General features: G+C 39.2%; 1 protein-coding gene across 4 annotated transcripts in view; it reads left to right on the top strand.

Annotated features, from left to right (window-relative positions):
- Positions 1-20,425, top strand: part of fam13b (family with sequence similarity 13 member B) — an 86,148-nt gene that overhangs the window by 6,995 nt on the left and 58,728 nt on the right. For 3 of the 4 annotated variants that reach the window (XM_046029810.1, XM_046029807.1, XM_046029811.1), the window contains exon 2: positions 19,205-19,350. The gene's annotated coding sequence lies outside the window, so the exon portion shown is untranslated. The remainder of the gene's footprint in view (positions 1-19,204; positions 19,351-20,425) is intronic. The other variant, XM_046029808.1, reaches the window with a different exon arrangement.

Raw genomic sequence — 20,425 nt, 5'->3', positions numbered from 1 at the left:
AAGACAAGTCTTCATCATCCACACAGCAACAACGTTACGCGCATCCTCTGCAGATGCTCCGGTGTTTCCAGGAAAGTTCAGCTTTGCAGACGCTGCAGTTAACAACCTTTTTGGCTGAGTGAAGAGCTGCCACACTTTGGAGGTTTTAGGTGTTACTGCAGCGCTGATGTTGTCGTTTTAGTAACTTCACTGTTCACATCACTTTAGTCCGTTAAGCTGACAATGTCGTTACGGCCAGATGACATCATGAACGAATTGATTAGTAAATTTGTTGGCAACGAATTTAATAATCGATTTTTGTCGACTACGTTGATTAGTTGTTGCATCCCTACCAGTCTGTACAGTCAAAGTCCTTATAGGCAAGTACTCGGCAGCCATCTTGGTAACGCCTCCAGGAATTTATTTTAGACCAACAAAACCTGGGCCTTATTTGAATGATTGTGGAGAGGGCCTTAACTGCACTTTCAATGGTCACTGGGACATAAAACTACATGAATAGAATCACCAGTAAAATCTGAAAAAAAAAATCTATAAAAAAGGTTGATGACATTGCCCCAAAATAAGGTTTAAAAGGCGTTTTTCCACACCTGCTAAACTTCTACTGCGCATGCATGGTAATAGTGACACATGTGTAGTAGACCCTTATGTCAGTGGAACCACACGATTTGCCGCCTCGGCTGTTAAAAGCAAATGACAGGCTTTCTAGCGGGAGGGGCGGGATAACCGCGGTGGCGTTATGGGTTTTTCCAATAGAGTTATATTCAGAATTCTTAAAGTGACATCTATTAAATGGTACAGTATACGACACCACCTGTCCTTAGACCTTCAATTCAGATGAGTAAAAAACTCTTACTGGGAAAGAAATGAATGAAACCTCAGAAAGAGCAACCCAATCAGCAGAATTAACCAAAATAGACATTCGTAACTGGTTATTTGAGCCATTAACTGTTTCCCCATCAATTTTCCAGAATATGTACTTTATTGTAATTGATCAATCAATGTTGTAATCTGAAATAACAAACGACATAGATGATTAAAATGGTACAGAGGGTTTTATTCATGCCCCCACCCCAAATCCATGCAGACATAATGCATTCACTGCGAGTGTTAAAAATGGCGATAAGGGAGTTCCTTCTCAGCACAAGGGTGGAACGAAAATTTATTAAATGAAGCCCCTATTTATAGTACTTAATGTCCTTGCTATATCAGTTTTAATCTGTTCATCTGACACACATTAATTGTTTGAAACCCACAAACAACTACTTTGTGGTTGGAGAAATCATCATTTGACCAGAAAATCCAGATTTATTACCTAAGCCAATTAGCATGAATCACTACAAGCGCTAGGGACACAATTTTGAAGGCCCAACAGAAATGATTATACATAGAGCAATACAGTAAAATGCGTATAAACAAAAGTCTCTTTAGCTTAAAGATTGTAGAGCGACTCTACACTGAATGTATACAATGCTAAAAATGCACTTGAGATGTTTTACTGTGTTACACATAAACATTGCTAACAAAGTGGTAGGGCTTAGTTTTAATTGCTTAAAGATCAAACATGTTTAAAAATAGGTCTCTTTTGACAAATTGTCAAACCCACATGTAAATAAACTGTTTTTGTAAGCAGTAGTTGATGTGAAGTTGTGATGTGAAAAAAGGTGAGTCAATAAACAGCTAAACACATTAAAGAAAGAATATGCGTGACTGTTCACCCAGATGGCAACCAAGCAAACTTCATGCAAATGTCCCGAACAAAATCCTCCACTCCCACAGTTGCCAACACAGAGCTGCACTTGTTTCCACTGTAGGCGTTCAAGCTTTTTGCAGTGTCACAGCCCCTCGGGCCAGCAAGGAATGGGTCTTATTTTACAGTTTCCCCTAAAGAGTACTGGTATGGAACATCAGCCCTTCTTTGAAACCTAGTGGAGAGTGACATGAAAGGTTGGAGAATGTGAAAACCTGTGTAGTGAAGCAGGGGTAAAGTTCAGGTTCATTTGGAGACACCCGTAATTATTGCTCTTAACAGGAAATGTGGTTTAATACTACACATCACAGAATTCTGGGAGCGGCAGAACAAACTATTGTCGTTTTAATAAAGAAGTCAGGCAATAATTTGCCTTTTTCCATCATTCTGTGAGCAACCATGATCTGATTATATGCTGTGCACGAACAGCAGGGCACAGTGAAAGGAGTTGTTTACCTCACTGAGAAGTTGGAGGTACGCAGCGTGCAGCTCTTTATCTAACAGCTCACCGTGGCTTCTCCTGACGGCTCCATTACTGCCTGAAATATTTCAAACTGATCTGCTGCCAAAAATGGTCTTGTTTTGTAGACGCAGGATGATGAACGATAGTGGTAAGTGCTAATTTTCTGTGACTACCACTTGTATTGCCTGTGAAATGCTTCATTGTGAAGCTGCATCAGTAGGAAATGTCCCGTTTGCATAAGCAGTAACTTAAAACAGCGTTTTTCCAGGAATGACACCCAGTTTGTAATATTGCAAATATGTTAATATTGCAATACTTTCATCAGTGGGCCATAGGCTCAATTACCACTATGTTACCTCATTCAGTGATAGATAGGGACGTAATTATTTATATGATAATCTTAAAGATTGTTACTTTAGATCACCAGTTCAGAGAAATTCTCTCCTCCTTTAGCAAATGCAATTAAGCAGGTCACTAAACCCCAGTAGTGGAAGCCCATAGTGTCCAGCTGCAGAAAACTTTTGTTGTACTGGGGTGAAATTGTCCAGTATGCATAGTAGGGTTGGGGAATAAAACAATAATGATTATTAATGATTATTTTTATTGTGATATAAATGTTCCTCAATAACAATATATCAAATGGGACTCGCAAACAAATTAGCACTTAATTTTTCTATTAAGATATTTATTTTGTTGAGGAAAAGGGCCTAAAAAAGATTTTACTTAATTTTTCTCATGCATATTTGCTGAAAAAAGATTTTATCATAATTGTGTTGAATGTTCTACCTCATATTTGTTAAGTGATCCACTGTTTGTCCTCTGGCAGTGTTTGTCATCTTCTGACCATAAAGAATAGTCTAAAACCACAATTAAACATCTGGTTTCTTCAAATTTCACTCAGGAGCAAAAATCACCCTTTAAACTTGAAAGAAGTAATGCTTTGATATTTATTGTGATAATTATCAATATCGAATGATATGAAATTTTTTATCGTGATAACATTTGGTCATATCGCCCAGCCCTAATGCATAGAAAGTGCAATGTTGATAAGGGCGTTGGTACCCTGGCATTTTGTTTCTTTTTAGATGAATGTAGTAAATTATTATTTTATTAGCAACGTCTCTGCAGATAAATTAATTAATTCTTTGGTCTATGAAATATCTGAAATTTCTTAATTTAACCATAAATTGAAGTCTTCAGATTGCTTTTTTGTATTCGAGTGACTGTCCAAAATTGTAGAAAGTAAAGAAAAGCAGCAAATCGTCACGTTTGTGAACCTGGAAACAGAAACAGTTTTTCCCCCAGCAATTTGATAAATTATTTTAGCTGTATAACAAATATGGTAGTCTAGATTGGTACAAGGAACAACCTTAAGCTCTGTTCTCCCCCTCGGCAGGATTTCATCAGAATATTCTTTAGGCTTCAAAGAAAATCCAGTCGAAGAAAATTCAGTCTGAACTTATAGTTGGATAAGAACAGGTCTCTAAAAGGAGTCCTTATTTTTGTTGGGTGTTCCCTACGTCTTCAAAACAAATAAAGGTAGTATTGTGCTGCTAGAGAGAGAGATAACGAGGCCTAAAAAAGCCCATGTCCCCTGAAGACGTGCTTATTAATTTATCACTGACAGGGGTAGCCTGGGAGGAGCAGCTAAACTAGGCTAGGGCAGCAAACTGATGCTACTGATTCAAGGGCAAACACTGCCTTTACTACCTCTGATTCTTTTCTCTAGCTCTGTCTCTCTTTACATCACTTACTCTTTTTTTCCTGTCACTTTCTTTCTCCCCGCTGCTTTCTCTCCTCTAATCTTCCTCTGTCATCTTCTGATGCCCTTTTGTTCTCCATAACGCAGTCTCTTCTCCTCTTATTTTTCCTTTCATCCATCTACATCCACGCCTTTCAGCCTGACTTGATCTGCTGATATCTGCCTGTATCTGCATGTGTAGGAAATCATGAATTCAATGCATGAATAAGGCTGACTTCTTAACATTGACCTGCACATTTCTGCATGTTAATCCCCATTATGCTTGCGTGTCTAAGATGTGGTTAAGAGCCACAGTAAAATATAGAAAGACACATTAAAATTCCTAGTTGGAGAAACATATATAAAAGAATACAGTAAGTTAATGCTACATGTGTAAGGAAAGTTAGAAACTGTTGATATGGTTAAATACCAACTTTTTCTCCTAATGTTTTGCATATTGACTACACATTGTTTATTTACCGTTGACCTTACTGTTATGGCGGCCATTACTCCTCTGGCTTACTGCCACAAGTGAAGCAGGAGGGCTCAGTGTTAATGGCACACTGCTTAATATGTGCACAAGCAAACACCTAACCATCATCTTGTGTGTTTGTGGGTTTTTAATAGTCGCATTTCCTCTCTGTGTATGGGTATGCTGCAGGCTTTCATTTGCAACATTTTATTATTTAAAATCTATTAATGTTTTGTACACATGGGACTGATACGACTAAAAACACCATCTTCATGTTAAGCAGGTTATTTATAGACTTCCTGTTAGTGGTTTCTTGCCAGGCAGTTAAGCACCCTAGATGGCCGGCTATTAGTTGAAAATTAACATCACTTCCATGAGGTGATACATTATGAGTAATATCAAAGTCATTATAGGCAAGTCATGCCACTTGGCCGCCATCTTGGCAACGCCTCCGGGCAGCTGTTTCGGACTAACAAGACCAGGCTCCTCTGAATGAATGGGGAGAGGGCCAGAACTGCACTTTTACTGGTCACTGGGACATAAAAACTACATGAATAGAATCAGCAGTAAAATCTAATAAAAATTGCTGAAAAAGTTTGATGACTTTGCCCTAAAATAAGGTGTAAAAAGCATTTTTCCCAACCGGTTATACTTCTAAGCATGTGTCAACACTTCCACGCATGCACAGTAGAAATAAAACAGACGCTTACGTAAGTAGAACCACACGATTGGCTGAAATATGTTTCCCGCTTCGTCTGTTAAAAACAGATGATTGGCTTTCTAGTGGGAGGGATGGGATAACCGCCATCTTTCCCCATAGAGTTGTATTGATGTGATTGATTGGCGTTTCTCCTCTATAAAATGTCTCTGGTAGTATGTATCCAGGTTCCAGGATTCAAGCTAAGTCGTATTTGGTGCACCGTATCGTGTCCTACACACACACACACACACACACACACACACACACACACACACACACGCGCGCACACACTATATTGGCTCAGTCACATACTCGCTGTTTCCTGTCAGCAGGGTGCAAAGTTAACTTTTTTGTCCACCAGGCAATGGCTAGTGGATGCTTAAAGTGAACCAGCCATTCAATAGATTAACATCGTTTGCAGTACCATCGCACAGCATTTGGCTGGTGCTAATTTTGCACCCTGCCTGTCAGGCTCTTGATAGCGTTCAAAATTAGTCTTTTTTTGTCTATGCACGATAGTGGTAAATCTGGGCTGCTCGACAAATGTGATGATTGAGTTCACGGCCCATTTCTGTGGCTTCTGTCTGAAGACACTTTCGATTTGTTTTTGCTTGGTGTGAATGTATTTCGTCCATGAACAAAACAAGTCCAAAGCACTTTACACCAGCCTTTAGCTTTACGAAACACTTTTAAGGATGATTAACTCAAAAAGATGTGCTATAAACTGATGCTAGCCTAGCAACAATGAGCCTACAAACAACTCATAATGCAACACTCGCTGAAGGAGTTGATAATACTGTCTCTTTTCAAAAAACATATCTGATGTAGTGAGCATGTAATTATCTAGTCCTCAAATATAATACACCCCCCAACTTTTTCAAGCATAATTTCCAAGAAAAAAAAGTTCTGTTTGAGTGAAATATCAGACATTCATTCTCACACTGGTTGTTTTGTAGAGATTTAAATCAGAGAGTTCAGCAGGTTCAGTGGGTTCCTCAGAGTTGGCCCGAGGTGGTTTTCAGCTTGTTTGACCTTTTTAAGATTTTAAGTCAACAGAGTCAATCTACTCACAAATCTGGAGATTTGTTTGTTTGTGAGCAAAGAATGTTGTCTATTATTTTTTTGTTTTAACTTGTTCAACTAAAATACATTTAATAATCTTTGAAACATTCATTTTAGCTTTTTTGTTTTGTTTTTTTACCTCCTGGGGTTTGTAGGCTTTGAGGCAGAAATCTGATCGATCTTACCTTCAGAAGTGGTCTCCCGCTGTCGGACCTTTCTGTCAGTCACTTTCTGCTTCCCTGATTTTGGTTGACCATGACAGTTTGGCCAGTGGTGATAGAATTTGCAGAGTTACACTGCTTTGATCTCTTTTATTTTGGGGATTTCACAACGTGATGCAAGTTGGATGAAATTTGCTGATTATTTATATTATATTTATAACCTCGTGAATATTTTATCTTCTTTGTGGTTGTTGCACTTTGTTTTAATGGAGCTGAGGCTATTTGGCAGATCACAGATTAATCATAACAGGGTTTTTGTTGTCATATGTGATGCATATAAAAATGTCTGAAATATAAATGTACTCTTCCATTTGTTGATGTACAGGCTGCAATTTCAGTAATTGAACAAATGCGGAAAGGGATCCTTCATTTCAAATGACATTATTCAGGACATCAACGTATGTTTTTGTTGATATTCTTTTAGTGAGTGTGTCTTCCCCAAATATGTCCTCTTTGTTTTATCGCTATGTTTAGTATTCCGTTAATTTAATGGTTTGATGTAGAATGAGTGAACGGTAATCAGGTTAAATGTTTCCCTAAAGCATACTTCACAAGGACAAACAGTATTACAGGTATTGAACCTGTGACCTTTCTGTTAAAGGACACTTGCTTTAAATGCTGGAACCCTGCAGGCTGCTGTTGGGTTCCTGTATGAACTCTGCCGCTTTTGGAAACCAATGGAAATCTGATGTATAGTAGGCTTATTTAAATTTACTGCTGCCACAGCTGTGGTACAACCGTTACTGAAAACCTACTGTGAATTAAGAGAGGTACATATTTCCAAATAGGTCTGTTTCCATACCAGACATATATCTAAGTTTTGCCAATAACAAGCGTTTTTTGTTCAGATGTTGGCAGCTAACACGTGGCAATAGAATTGGTCCCTTGGTATGAAAGCTGTGAATTCTGAAAACTGCAGTCTGTGCAACATTTCAGATACAAGCTATTTGAACAAACAAGGAGCCAAATCATACCCGCTATGTTTTTTCACATAGTTTATCTTTGTCCCTTCTGTCTCTTGAAAGTTCAGCGAGATGATTTTCTCATAGTAAAATATGAACTTAATCTTTACCATTTAGCTTAAGTTAAGACTGTTCAGAATTGCATGCACCTATCTGCGGTTTCTTTAACACTTGTTAGGATTACAAAACCAGAAGTTTTACACTTACAGCATCAGGAATGTAGCTAAAGTCATAAATTAAATTAGTGTGAGGGGTTTACAGATATAATCCTTAAGGTCACCGACTGGGTTATATTTCCGAATCGAAATCGCAGCGCCTCCGTCTGTAACCCGCAATAGCCAATGGGAGCGAGCTGACCGGAAAGCGTCACCAACGTGTTGTGTATTTGCTCTCGCTATCTAATCATGCTGATTCCCTCTTCTCAGCCACAAGTTCATCCACAGCTTTACTTTTTTTTCTGTGCATAACATAGCACACTCAAGTGCAACCAGCTGACGACGACATGATTGTTTATGACTGAAGTCATGTTTGATCAGACATGCTTCTATGAGATCCCAAGTCCCCGGAGACGGCACTAAAAGCATTTAGTATGAATGCCAAGTGTGTAGTCGTCCGTCTTAACTAAATTGTCTGGTGTGTGTGTTTTTAAGATTAAAATATGAACAAATATGTTAATTCTGTTGTTACGTCTTTGGTATCCCACATTTTTAAAATCATTAAGATTTGAAAATCCTCTAGTGTGTACCAGACATTAGCTATGTCTCCCTTTTAAACGTCTTGTTCTCATATGATCCGTTGGCCCCTTTCCCTTCTGGTCCCACAGTTTTCTCTTTCTCCCTTTCATTTACGTTTTCTTTCTCTCTCATCGCCTTACTGCCTTATGTGTCTCTGTTTCCCGTCTAACAATGACCCTCATTGTTGAGCAGGAGGTTGTCAAGCATGGTATCTGGGATTAAGACACACAGACAGACAGACAGAAACACAGACAGAGCCATTCTAGACTGTTCCATTACCAACCAAATCCTCGCTACAGAGGCCTTTCAGGATAAGTTTTCATGGCAGACAAGGCACTGGTTGGGTCACATTGAGTGTCCTAATCTCCTAGTGTCATTGTCCTCATCCCTCAAGTGTTTGAGCTTGGATGTAACCAGGCCACCTTTGCTCAAAGGTGTATGCACTATGGTGCTGTGCTCTATAGTCCCTCAAATTGTTGACATTAATAATCATTATATTCAACAATATGTAGAAGGTTTTTAATACACTCAGTTTGCTGGTTTGTGCTACCTTTGGTTTCAGTAGTATGGGCCCTGACCCAATACAAGAATTTTTCTAATGGTGGGATTTTCTAGCTTTTAAAGAGGCTTAGGACCTAGCGGTGCCAGTTCAGTTGGTTTTGGAAAGAATAGGGGCTGAAGAATGCCTTTAGAGGACTCCGCAATCTTTATGTGCAAACATAAGACTTCTGAAACCCCCATTTAATAAGCTTAAGAAATAGAAAACATGAAAAAAGGTTCAACTATTCAGCCTGCAACACCATGCTCAGGTTTAGTGGAGTTCATATGTGCTTTTATCCCTACAAAGGCAGAAGTAGATTAGAGGCCATGACACACCAGGCCAAAGCAATACCTCAGTTCAGTTCAATCTTATTTATAGTGCCAATTCTTAACAGGGTATCTCATTGCACTTTTCGTGTTACAGGTCTAGACCACATCTTTGCAATATTATTTACAGAGACCGAGAGAGAGAGAGACATAGCAGGAGGAAAGACAACACACAGTGGCACAACGTATGTTCCACATAGAGATGTAAAATAATAGTCATGGTCTGTTCTCAATCTATGGTGAAACTGGGAACCATATGATGTGTACCCAGGTAGTGCTAGTAGACTGACTAGTGGAGGTTGCAGTGCGTCTGATTCTCTTTTTTTTACTAGCCCTGCTGAATGTGAATCATACCAAAAAGAAGCTCTGTTAGCTATTGTGCAGAAAAAATACTGTGATGCTATGACCCTTCTTAACTGAAAGCTTCCTCCATGTTGGCAGGACGGTCTTTCCTGCCTACTCCCGTCATGCTGTTTGTGTACCAGTGAATCATACTAATGTATTGGTCAAATCAATTTGAACTAATATAAACCCTGTCCTAGGGCTGTAGCGGTGAAGTAATTTCCACCGCGGCAATATGTTGGGGCTCAACGGCGTTATGCGGTATTATCGCATTTTTCATCAATGAAGTAATTTGGTGCCAAATAGAGTGTAGTAAGAGAGTCTATATCTGTCACCTCACTGCACAGTGAGCCGCTAACAGCAGCTTTAAGGCCTTTATGGCCTGAGCAAGCTAGCTGATGCGTGCCAGTCAACAACATTGCCAAGCAAACAATTTTTTGTAGTTTGACGGTGTCTTTTTCAGACGTAGCTATATCATTACCTTCAGGGCGTGTCTATCAAGTCTATTTACATACCGTAGCAACGCACGCGCGCACACACGCTCGCCGGTGTGGAGCAGAATGGCTGTCCACAGTTAACCACTGCGCTGTAGTAACGTTATAACTAAATTTCCACAGAAAGCAACATGAAAAGGCTTCCGACACACTACGCTCCTTAGTTAGTAAGAGTCAAATGAGGCTTACTGTCCAGTTTCTCTGGACTGTCCGTCAGGATCACAACGTTAGTCCAACATCGCTGAGTGTACTAACCACATTAGCCGCGCAATATGCTAACGCCAAGTTAGCTAACTTTTAAAATAACAACACAAAAGACGGCAACACTTACAACTTCAGAGTTTGTAGTCGGGTCACGTACAGCCCACGGCGATCCATCCTTGAACCGTTAGAGAGCTCATTACGGTTGTGGAACTTTTGAAGCACTCATTTTATTAATTTAACACGCCCTGAAGTGTACAGTATGAACATTGCAGTTGTTGTGGTGCTTGCCATCCTCCGCGGTAGGCTTGACCAATAGCACTGTATTTCAATTTTGGGGTTATCGCGACAGCCCTACCCTGTGCCAAAAAAACCTCTCAAAAACCTTGTAGCTTACAGGTGGAAAGCAATGTGTTAGGTTTCTCTAATACTTATGGTTTGACCAAAAAACTAAGAGGAGGGCAGACCAGGGCCATTTAAGGCAGGAACTGATTTTCCTCACCTCAGTGCTGCCTGTGCTTAAGAAAGGTTAAAAGTCTTATTTTTCTTTGATGTAGCTGAATCGCTCCTGAGGTTTCAGTCTTCTTTGGAGCCATCCATTATAGAAATGTATGTATGGATTTATGAATTTATGAGCAACCTTGTACATCTGCTTGGAAATATATGTACTAAATTACATAAGGAGCTTAAAAAGTAGTTTATTTACAGGCTGTAAATGTGTGTGCTGCTGAACTGAATACCACTAAAACCTTAACTCGCGATGAATCATCGCTGTCCCACCAAACGCAGTAATAACATTTAGTGTACCTAAAAGGTCCTGACAAGGATTTAGATTTTATATTAAACAATATATTTAAAAGACAAAGCAAATGTTAGTATCAGGATTTAGTGGGATCTGTGGATTTTCTTTACTTTCATTTTCATACCAAATAAAAAGTTTGGACTGAATAGATGGTAAATGATTTGGCTCTTTGTTTTTCCGTTGTACCTAAAATAGTTTAAATAGCTTTTTCCTTGTATCTGAAACGTTTGAAGCATTGCACAGACTGCAGTTTTTGGAGCTTACTGCTTTCATACCATGGCAGTGGACTTTATTTATCCACATGGTAGTTGCTAAAACTCTAAAAAATGTTTGTTACTGACTGGAATCGTATCTGTTACTTGATTATATTTGCTGATAGAACATTGTTTGGGGTCTTGGGTACTGTTATGGTTTTGTGATGTAACTGTTTCTGCAAAAATAGATGCTTCTAACAGATTAGAGCAAATTCTTTATCCTTATCCTTTTTGGTGAGAGAGACAGACACCTGTAGAAAAGGATCAAGACATACAGGGAGTATTGTGTCTCTTAACTCAGTATTTTACCTCAGTGACAATGCTCCTCTTGATGTAGAGGTGATTATTGAGCTTTGTTTTGGACAAATACACACGTTGAAGACAAACTACTTTAAGCAAGGTTGGTGTTGGATACAGCATCATTATCCAGGGTACCTGCGGGGTCTTAAAAATATTTTCAAAATCTTAAATTTCATATTCCAAAAATAAGGCCAAAATTTTGTTTACCAGGGTCTTAAATTTTTTCTTGTCCTTTTGTAGGATTAAATTAATGCCGTAACGTCATAAGTAAATATTTTGTGTATGTGACTTTATAATATACTCCGTTTGGTGTGACTCTGATGTTATACGGCAGTACAGGTAATGTTCCTGTTTACGTCAGTGTTTAGCTTTACACTCTGTACTGTGGCGTGTTCGCGGTGCAAGAGCTCTGGCATCCAGCTCTGGTGCTTATCAGTCAGTTGTCAGGAAAGAAAACAAAACTTCTCTGACGTGCTGCTAACACTAGTTCGTCGACTGAGAATGGGCAAGTGTCTGAAATTCAGAAAGCCAGAGATATGGACAAGTTGGCGGTTGAGGCTGAGGGCAGTGACAAGCGGATTGGCGTGCGAGCCAGCACTATGGTGAGCGCTAATGGAACAGCGGCGCTGGAAGAACCGCTGCAGGTTACTGGTCAGTTAATGTTACAACAGCAACGGAGAGCCAGGTGTGTATAAGACGAAGACGGTGTCTGTGTGTCGGCGTTGCGCCACTGTTGTAGAGTAAAGTTATGTGAATGGAAACATCCAACTAACGTTGACGCACATAAAACTTACATCACCCAAACTGGAGCCCTTATCCCCGCTGCCTTCAAGCCAATACTATATAATACTGTACTTTCATGCAGCCTTAGATGCAAACACAGAATACAATTAATAATCACTGAAGCAATTGGCATATTATTTTACATTACATTACCTTATCTAGCCAAGGTGTAAGTAATTGCAACAACTCATACCACACAATTTCTTGGTATTGTTGATTTCACCCCTTAAGACTTCTTAGTGCACAAATATTGTATTCATTTCATAGTTGTCATTTACACTGGATGCTGGGGACATGTCTCCATCACTTTTTTAAAAGAATTTGTTAAATATCTTGTGAAAATGGCTTGCAACAGGAAATGTTAGATAAACAAATGAAAATAATTTGAGAAAGATTTATTTGCACAATAGGAAAACATGCAATGCAATTTAAAGATAGAAGAAACAAATGTGCATTGTTCAAAAAAGTTTCTTAAGCTAAAAAAAACAGCTGCTGAGTGCTGCATTATATTCTTTCTATTATATTCTTTGAATTGTCACCTGAATCACTTTATATAAATAAAGACAATTCTACCATAAATTGGTGCAGAAAATGTCTCCAGAATGCAGAAAATTAAGTGTTTAATGCTCAAAATGTTCTAGGGGACCCCCAGAACACCCATTTTTATATTTCAGCATTGCGTATTTTATCAAATAATGTTAAATTGTCTTGTTCTCGTGAACCCAATATTGTAAATCGTGTATGTGAGCCAAGTGTATCGTCACACCCCTAATCTGAACCCTTATGTCCCCACCACTTTTCAACACAAAGTGACGTCCTTGATTCATTTTATCTTATCAAAGTACAAACACACCCCAAAACGCTATAGTGTGTTAAATATGAATGTATAATAATAAAAATATTTTATTAAATTCAGGTAACTTAATAATAATTTTCTCGGGCTTAAAATTCATACAGATTTTCCATTATAAGGCAGTGAAGTTAGTATTAAATTTCATCCTAGGTGCTATTAAAAAGGTCTTAAGTCTTAAATTTAACTTTGAGAATCCTTGGGGTACCCTGTTATCAAAACCAAATAATTCCCTTGTCAACCCTCTCTATTTTAAGATTAAAATAAACAATTGGCTCTGACAGTGATATAAAACAGAAGAGTTACTCCTGGGGAAAAGGGGGAATAAACTTCCAAAAAGGTCAAGGCAATCTGGTCTTAGACACTTACAGTCTGAGTGTGTGATGGTTTGACCATTTATTCATAGAATTAATTGATTCTCTCACTTTTTGTGGACGCTAACTTTAGCTTTCAACATTTTTAAATAACTTAAATTATAAATGACTTATTCAAGAACTAAACTAAAATTATGTAGCACCTCTAGCAAATAGATTTTTCCTTCTTCCTCACCCCCTCTCATTTTCTCTTACATTTTCCATCTCTTGCATTTTTGTGTGTTTCCATAACACTCTCATAGGTAATGTTTTAAATATTTTACCACATGGCCATATTCCCACGTAGAGCAGCTAAAGGCTTGTGCAGACTACGTGACTTTCGGTGTCGGCCGTCCGCCATGCTGTTCAGACTACACAACTTGCCGAGTCTGGAAGTTGTTTTGGCGTTCACACTACATGACAGGGGGTCACACACACACTATACGAGCTGACAACAGCTGTGTCACCCAATGGCTGGTCTCCAAATCACGTTTTGTCAAGAAAACACACGTGAAATGTGAAACGGGAAATGACGCAAACCTACACACGAAACAGCTGTTGTTTGTTGTTATTATAAAGATAGCAATTATAAAGACAAAGAATATGGGTGAAAGAATGGATTAGCACACGCAGGTAGCAGGGATTATCTGAGCTACAGAGAGTGCTGGAGGTGAATAAAAAGTGTTTGCAGTGGAAAAAGTAGCTGCCTGCTCTGCTAGCTGCCTGCTGTCATTGGCTGGATGTGGATGTCGAGTCGGCCGACTCCTCCAGATATTTGGCATGCTAGATATCTGGCTGGCATCTGCGATGTGTCAGCAGTGCGTCAAGGAGCCGTTTTGATGCGTCGTTGAGTAGTTCGCACATAACGACTGGCGACCGCAGATCAGTCGCTGATGTACCCCCGATCACAGCCTGACGGTCGTTGAGCTCGCCGACTGGCAAATCGGGCTTAGAATCATGTAATGTGAACTAGGCTTAAGTTGCCAGGGGCAGCCTCAAAGTACAGTTTCTCTTTCCAAGCACACACCAACACACATTCCCCCTTTCATCCCATCTCCCATATACTCACTATACTATCCTAACACACACACACAAACAGTCTTGACTTTGCACTCTTGACCTCCATGAAGCACATATATAAACACACACACTCCCAAGTTCAAAGTGACAGTTTGCTCACATTCTACATGCAGGACACACACACAGTGGAAAAGCTTTCTAGCCTAACCAGTGTCAGTATAATTATTGTGTTTGGTTCTTGCCTCCAGCTGAGTCGTCAGCCACACATCTCAAGCCTTGACGTAGGAGGATGAGATTAAAGAGGAAGGATGTGAGCGAAATTAAAGGAGAGAGAAGAAGGTGAAGGAAAGTAAAGAGAATGAGGGAAAGGGGGTTTAGAAAATGGAGATAGTGCAGAAAACAAAAAGAGGAAACATTTATTCTTAATTCTTTAGCACCAAAAACATTAAATGAAGAGAAAGGAGGGCCTCGGTTTCTGAATGAAACAGGCTTTAGCTTTCCTCAAGCATTTGAAGGAGACACAAACATGAAAAGACAGACGCATTCATAGTAGGGCTGGACTCGAATATTCGAATAGCTGCCTGACCTCCATTCAGAGCAGAGAACGTAAAGCTCTAGTTTACATCAAAGGGAAAGCAAAATGAATCCCACAGCTGTGTGAGAACACTTTAAACAGAATGATGACTGTGGCAGTTATGGGGTTTATTCATTTTACAATCCTTAATTTAATTATAGATAAAAAAAAAAAAGTAAAATAGGCTACATTTTAAAATTAAGCAGTAGCTTAAACTGTAGGCTACAACAAACAAACAAACAACAGAATAATGAACACATTTAAATCATTATATTAGGCCAATTGAAGAATCATGTAGTAGGCTATAATAAAAGTTAAAAGTGATAACGCATAATAACGTGATGTTTTAGTCCCTACCGGAAAAAGCGTTCATCTTGTTTGCTCTACTTGGAAGCCTGTCTGTCTAATATATTCACGTATTCTGCTCTGGACCTGCTCAGTTCAGCCTCTCAGTCTAGACTCTCAGGTAGGTAGCCTATGGTTCTAACCTGCTGGGCACATCAGGCACCAACCCGATTCGGCACGCACCGTCCTTATCTTCTGCTTTTCCCGTCCTTGTAACCCCGCAGTAAATTTTATCTAACTCCTCATTCACTTAGTCCTGCACTAGGGTCTACTAACCTTGACATAACACAGTTAAAAACAAAAAAGTGTTTGCAATAATAAATTTTTGCGGTGGCAGCTCCGAAATTGTGGAATGCCCTTCCTCTTACCATTAGACAGGCTTCCTCACTGTCTGATTTTAAAACCCATCCATCTCGCTTTTGACCTTCGAGGATGACACTTGGAGGAACTCATTTGTTAGTGTTTTAACGGTATACATTATATTTATGTGATAACCTGTAAATTGATGTTTGCTTTTTTTAATCTCTGTACAGCACTTTGTGCAACTTCGTGATTGCTGTTAAAGTGCTCTATAAATAAATTTTGATTGATTGATTGATATATAGGTCTGTGCATTCCTCACTGCACTGGACAGCATGTACTAGATTGCTTTTCTTCTGTTTGGGTGTGCAGTCTTTCGGGTGGGCCAGTATCTGTCTTAGGGTGTTGTTGGGTTTAAAGAACACAGGGATGTGGTGTTTGTGGAAAATCCTCCCGAGTTTCTCTTATACTCAGTTAGACCTGAAGAAGCCTCTTGGATGGGAGGAGAAATGTCTTCAAGTATCCTCAGCCAGTCCAGTTGCTCCTGATTTTACCCTTCTTGAATAACTAAAATCTGGGTGACTGATCTTCACAGACATCTTTTGAAGCCACCCCTTTGCCCTCATTTTGTGTCATTGTTCATCTGTATCCAGTTTGTGAAAATGTATTTTGCATGTGGTTTAGTAAGCATTTGCTTGATTTATTGCATTGATTCCCTGTGTTGCAATGAATATAAGTTTGCTGAATCTTGTCCGCGCGTAGTCTGTAGGCATTTATAAGAATGCGGCTAAAGTGGCCATTTTACATTGGCATCTTAACATGATTCTGCATTTTTCTTTCTTCTTTTGTCTTTCTTCTTTCTTCTTCAGTACTGAATGTTTGTGTATTTTTTTTTTTTTTATGAATGCACGATAACGAAGTCCTTTTAGGCAAGTCCTGCCACTCAGCAGCCATCTTGGCAACGCCTCTGGGCAGCTATTTCGGACTAACAAGACCAGGCTTCTATCTAAATGAATGGGGGGAGAGAGCCAGATCTGTACTTTCACTGGTACCCGGGACATCAGCAGAGAATCACTATTAAAATCTGATAATAATCACTGAAAAAGTTTAACAACTTTGCCCCAAAATAAGATTTAAAGTGCGTTTTTCCCAACTGGTTATACTTCTACTACGCATGCGTCACCACTTCCGCGCATGCGCAGTAGAAGTATAACCAGTCGGGAAAAACGCTTTTTAAACCTTATTTTGGGGCAAAGTTGTCAAACTTTTTCAGACCCTTACGTCAGTGGAACCACACGATTGGCTGAAATATGATTCCTGCTTTGGCTGTTAAAAGACGATTGGCTTTGTAGCGGGAGGGGCGGGATAACCGCCATCTTTACCGTTACGGGCTTTCCCTATAGAGTTGTATTGAGGATGGGATGGAGTGGCGTGTCTCCTCTAAATTGTCTCTGACGATAAATATCGATTCGATATAATATCCGCAGATATTGGGCATATTTTCATTATCGGAATCCTATCAGAAAATGAAATTTTGGCTGATGATTTAGCCGACGAGAATCAAACAATGCTGTTAAATGTGCCACTGCTGTTGTCGCGCTCTGGACGTTATGTTGCTGCGCCTGGATCGAGCCACGCAGACGTGGGTGCAGGCAGCTAGAGCCAAACATACCATCGATGGTTTGGGTGGTTTTCACTGTTTAAGAGGAAGACAGCTCTATTGCAAAATGGCACAAAAGGGATGCACCATCATTTACACAGTCTAGGTTTCTATGTTTTGGGGAACAGAGATCCTCTGTCGGCCTTGAATGAACATTCCAGGAGAGGAGAGCAACAACAAGAGAGGGAAAGCACCACATCTCTGACCTAAACCCTAGTAAATGTGGACAGACTAACATAAGAAGTATAGGAGAGGAAAGGTTAAGGATAAAACACAATACATAAAAATAATAATAATAATAGTAAAAGAACATACATAAAAGATTAAATGTAAGAGGACACAATTTTCTGCCGTAACAGTACGTACTTAAAGTACCAAGTTTAGCTGTCATCAACTTGAGTAGTTTGGAGCTACCTTCACTTCACCGTCTCCACTGCGGCCGTAACCTGGTGTGTGGGTGGGTGGGGGATTCGACACACAGACAGCAGACAGAGACTGCAGCCTGGTAATAAACAGTTCATCCCGGGCCCGTCTAATACCACGTTTCGGTGCCCATCGTTTCATCGCGTTTCAATCGGGAGGATGATTGAAGGACATTTTAAGCACTTCCAACATGCCATCTCTCGTCTAAAAGAATACATTTTACATGCTGAGGAGTTTGCTGGAGCAGTATGAACAGCTGACAATGGATATTAGCTCAGCTACAACCACAGCAGCAGACGTGATCCCCTCGATCAGCTGAATTTTTTTTCACCCTAGTTTGTTATGCTTTAAAGCACATCCTAAGGACTGAGGTTTTTCGGTCTGGACAACTTTGACAGCTCACTGTTACAGTGCTGTTTGCAGCTCAGAAAATATATCAAGCTTGGTTTTTATGGTTTTACATAAAAATAAAATGTGGCACTGACATATAATCCTGTCCCAAGTGAAATAATTTACTTACTTATTTACTATGTCTGCATTTGTAAAAACATACATTTTTGGTAGTATCAAATGTTATTTGTCTTGTTTAATATCTGTTTCTACAACAAATGAGTGTAATAGGGTATAAGTAGTACAGGAGAGACTTCAGTGAAATAAAAAAAGATGTGTAAATATCTGCATCGGCCAAAATGAGTTAACATATCGGTATATCGAATATTGGCATCCCTAATTTTAATTTCTTTTTAATTAGGTAGTCACTGCTGTGGTTAAATCTTGTTATATTCAAACAGCATAGCATGTACTGCAACATCTTATTTCCTGGATTTTCTGTTAAGCTTTGACTTCCCGTAAACGGCACCCTCTCTTTGGCTTATTTTAACACACTGGCTGTTTTTTAGTCGAAGATGGAGTGAAGTGTGTGTGACTGCTACACAGAAGAAGTCAGCTTACTGGTTAATGACCTTTGGTACCTACATTATATGTTGCAGTGACTATCTTGGCAGGGTCAATTTTATAAATTTTATATTGGTTAATAAGTTAAGTTTGTATCACTGCTCATTACAATTCATTGTCATTTTTGACACATTACTGATAATGGCAGCCTAAAGCTGTTGAGAATAAAGGTGCATTTTGCTTTTAATACTTTTTATTTCTTTTTCATATTGAAATAATAATGAGTATTTATAAAGGAATTTGATAAGTACCAGAATCATTAAGCAGGATCAGCAGATATGATAACATCTAAATGATACTAAGTGTTATAGGAAACGCCTGCTGCTGCTGCTGCTACAAACGTAATCTCTTCGTATGCACCATAAACACTTGACAGCTGGTCTTAAACAGCAAGTGTCAGGAAGTGGTTCAGCTTAAGGACTATAGCATTTTATTATAAAAGAAAGTATCTCATGGCATGTTTCTAAACATACTAGAGGTTGTTACTAAAAACATCTTTTTTTTTTTTTTCTCCTCGCCTCTGTCTCCACCCTCACCTCTGTTTCTCCCTCCACTTTCTTTTCTTCCCGTCTCCCCTCAGTGTAGCTAGGGAATCCTGCAAGAGGGATTAGCGGTCCGTCAATGAGGAACTACCGGCTCATCTTCTGCCACAACCTGAAGCAGCCATAGATGGTTCAGCGGTTCACTGGTCAGGGGAGGAGAGGATAACACTTTCACTGCTACACGGTGAGTACACACACATATGCATGCATGCAGGCACATCCATTGCTGCACTTCACTTCTAAACAATGGAAAGAGAAACGACACACAATAGCACATTTTTGTGTATTATAGTACTCACTTTTTGTGTCTTGACTTGTTTTTCAAAGCTCAACACTTTAGGTGCTTGAGCTAATATTAGCTTCACACACTTGAAATGACAAACTCTAGCTTTAACAACCACAACCCAGCAGAACTTTATAATAAGAGTTCCCACTTCCTCTTCCTAATACACAGTAACATGTACGCTCTAATACATGCAGTTATGTAGCATACATGAATATTTAAAATATCTTAAATCCGTATTTCAGCCTAGAATCCTGTAGATTGCAATTCCACTTTTTTAACAACTTAGTTGCTAACTACCTGATTGAATGTGACAAATGCAATCAATTAGATCACTTTCCTGGAGAAGGGTTCACAAATCTGTTGGCCTATCTAAACGGCTAATAATCACAGTCCTTTCAGTCTTAACATATTTAAAAATGATATCATCTTAAACCAAACTTCGGTTGGACAGACTTTGGCATATAGAGCATGTATTAACTAGGAAACAGACAAGAGTTTTATTGTGTCCTTTGGCCAACTCACAAAATTAATGTTGATTATCTACAAGTGATAAAATCTGCCAGGAAATGTTGTTATTTCCTGTGTGCTGTCCTTGCAGTTTAAAAAATTCTACTAGGTCTAAATTGTGATTTTGATACACAAACAATAAACTTTTAGCTCTACATCAAGTGTATCCAAGGCCTATTAACTAAATACAAAATGCCAACTGATTCAGCACATTGGTTCCCTTAAAAGCAAATATTACAAACATCAGCACATCTCCTTAACTTACTTAGAAAAACCCTAATGTGAAACTTCCTCAAATTCCTTAGTAGCTGTTTAGTTATGTCAAAACAAACTGGTTTTAAACTCGTTGTCAGTGGAGTGAAAGGAGGAGCAAACACCTGATCATTTTGAACGGTTAAGTTTCATTCCTAGCAGAAAAAAATAATCCTGCGCTCTCTCTCTCTCTCTCTCTCTCTCTCTCTCTCTC

This window comes from Micropterus dolomieu, linkage group LG19, assembly GCF_021292245.1.
Source record: "Micropterus dolomieu isolate WLL.071019.BEF.003 ecotype Adirondacks linkage group LG19, ASM2129224v1, whole genome shotgun sequence".
NCBI classification, from domain to species: domain Eukaryota; kingdom Metazoa; phylum Chordata; class Actinopteri; order Centrarchiformes; family Centrarchidae; genus Micropterus; species Micropterus dolomieu.
The sequence above is the reverse complement of the archived record's forward strand: the minus strand, read 5'-3'. Positions and strand labels throughout refer to the sequence as shown.